Source organism: Schistocerca americana, chromosome 3 (genome assembly GCF_021461395.2).
Source record: "Schistocerca americana isolate TAMUIC-IGC-003095 chromosome 3, iqSchAmer2.1, whole genome shotgun sequence".
Taxonomy (NCBI): Eukaryota; Metazoa; Arthropoda; class Insecta; order Orthoptera; family Acrididae; genus Schistocerca; species Schistocerca americana.
Window position 1 is genome coordinate 590,387,918 of NC_060121.1, and position 2,500 is coordinate 590,390,417.

Consider the following 2,500-nt stretch of genomic DNA (forward strand, 5'->3'; position numbering starts at 1 on the left):
GGAGGCCTCGCGCCAGATAGGACGCCATGGCATCGTGTCGAGCAATGCGAGCCCCGTCGCTTCTCCAGCACTGTTGAATGACATGGTTGGCAGTCTCCGTGGCATTGCAGCCAGCGCGGCAACTGGTGTCACCTTCCCTCCCACGTAGCAGCCGTGCCCGAGTTGGTAAGGCATTAATCCGGACACGCAGGCATGAGATGTAGTCGCGGCCGGTTACGAACTGCCGCGTATTGGAGACCCAGCAGTGCTGCCCTGGTGTTCGGGCAGACTCGTGTAGCGCAGCGCCGTCGACCGACGAGTGCAGGCGGTCGGCCCAACACCGGCCCAACTGGTAACTGGACTTTATAACTTCCCCCTGCCATTGCAGGGCGTGGTCCAGTTGGTGAATTTCTCGCTGGATTAAGTCCTGGGAAGAATCGTCCACTGCCGCACCCAGTCCTTGCATCTTCGCCAATCTTCTCCTGCGAAGAAGAGGGCCCAGCCAGCGGGCTGCAGGCACCCCCAAGCCCCCATGAGAGATGGGGGCGTGGAAGTAACCGACCGGCGTATCTGCTGGCAGGTGCAGCCAAGATCGAAGGGCTGCACGAACACAGACGTCAAGGGAAGAGAGGGCCCCAAGACGAGTCCTCCCCAGGGCGAGGCCATGGAAAATACCCGGGAGGATGACAGAACGAAGGGCAAAAAGCCGCTGCTGAGGTTTGAGTGGTGCACGCTTGATGATGTTCAACTGCTTCTCGACCTCCCGCCGGGGATGAAAAAGACTGCGTCCGCACGTGGAAAATTGCAGGCCTAGATACTTGAAAGTATCTCCCATCGCCAGTGCTGGGATGTTGTTCCCCCCAGCACGAAAGATGACAGTCTCGTCGACCTTGGTTTTCTTCTCCCGGCCTGATGAGACAAGGGCGAGAGAAAAACACTTCCGTGGGTTGACCTCGAGCCCGAGATCCCCCAGGGCCGACGTGGCGATGGTGAGAAGTTCCTGCAATCCGTCACGAGTCTCGGCGAACAGCAGGAGGTCATCAGCGAATGCAGCCGCATTTATCCGCCGTCCAAGAATGCGTGCACCAATATGAGCAGGCACACGAGACAAGAGAATGTCAATGGACATGTTGAAGAGAATAGGAGACAGCGGGTCACCCTGCCGAACACCCCTCGAAGGCCGCACTAGATCTGACGACTTCCCATCCGCGCAGATAACCGTCGATCCCGCCTCATAGCATCCCTGGATGTAGTCAACGAACTCGACCGGCAGACCATGGGCCCTTAGCACAGGACCAAGGGCACCATGGGCAAGCGAGTCGAAGGCCTTTGACACATCCAGAGATGCCAAGTACAGCGAGCCGGCAGCTCGGCACGCCTGGGTCATCGCCAGATCCAGAAGAAAGGTGTTATGAAGCATCCCATCCTGAGGGATGAAAGCCCGCTGGCGACCGTCCAACACACAGTAGCGCATCAGGCGGCCAACCAGAACCTTGTGAAAGGCTCTGGTCAGCACCGAGCACACTGTGATCGGACGAAAGTCAGCAGGGGATGCTGCGGCGGTCTTCTTGGGCAGCAGGGTTGTTCTGGCCTGAAGGAGTCGGGATGGAAGGGAACGGGAAAGGAGAAGGAAATTAAGGATCTTGAGGAGAACCTCCCGGGGAAGGCGACGCAGTTGCGTCGGCGTGAGGCCGTCAGGACCTGCAGCAGAATTGCGAGGCGGGAGAGCAGCGGTGGCTTCTTCTGCAGAAATGGGAGCCCAGAGGTCACGGAAGGGCACCCTCTTCGAGAATGGCAGCAGCTCATCGGACAGACCCTCCCCACGCGGAGGTCGAGACCTGACACGTGGTGGAGAGAAGAGGTCTGTCCAAAACTCAATCAGCCCTGGGATGGATGGTGGCTGGTGCAAGAGTGTGCCATCAAGAAGTCCGTTGATACAGCGTGCTCCGTTCTTCATGAAAGCACGCTGAACCACCGCATACTCCCATCTCCTGCGTGCACGCTTCCGCTCTGGGGGCTGTTGGGTCCGCACACTCGCAGCTTGGTGGACGGCTGGCTCCCTGCTGCCTACTTCGTCAAGAGCAGACAGCAACATAGCCTGGATTGTTTCACGGCTAGTGGTGGGACCCAGAGCCACGAGATCATCAAGCGAGCGGAATCGGCGGTCTGATTGGGGGAGTTCTGCTACAAATGACCAGATGGCTAGGTCAACATCTTCCCCACAAGGTGGAGACTGTGGCAAAGAATGGCTGACTGCAGGCTCGCTAGGAGGACCCCGAAGGCCGCGATCCATGCCAGCAAGCTCGGTGACAAACTTCGCCACCATGTCTTTGTAGGACTGCGCTCTACGCTGACATTTAATTGAGTCATAGTTACTCCCGCCGTTTACCCGCGCTTGCTTGAATTTCTTCACGTTGACATTCAGAGCACTGGGCAGAAATCACATTGCGTCAACACCAGCTAGGGCCATCGCAATGCTTTGTTTTAATTAGACAGTCGGATTCCCCCAGTCCGTGCCAGT

The 2,500-nt window shown here is 58.0% G+C and overlaps 1 pseudogene; it reads right to left on the bottom strand.

Moving 5' to 3' along the window:
• The window catches only part of LOC124607546, a 7,730-nt pseudogene that overhangs the window by 2,511 nt on the left and 2,719 nt on the right, over window positions 1–2,500 (bottom strand).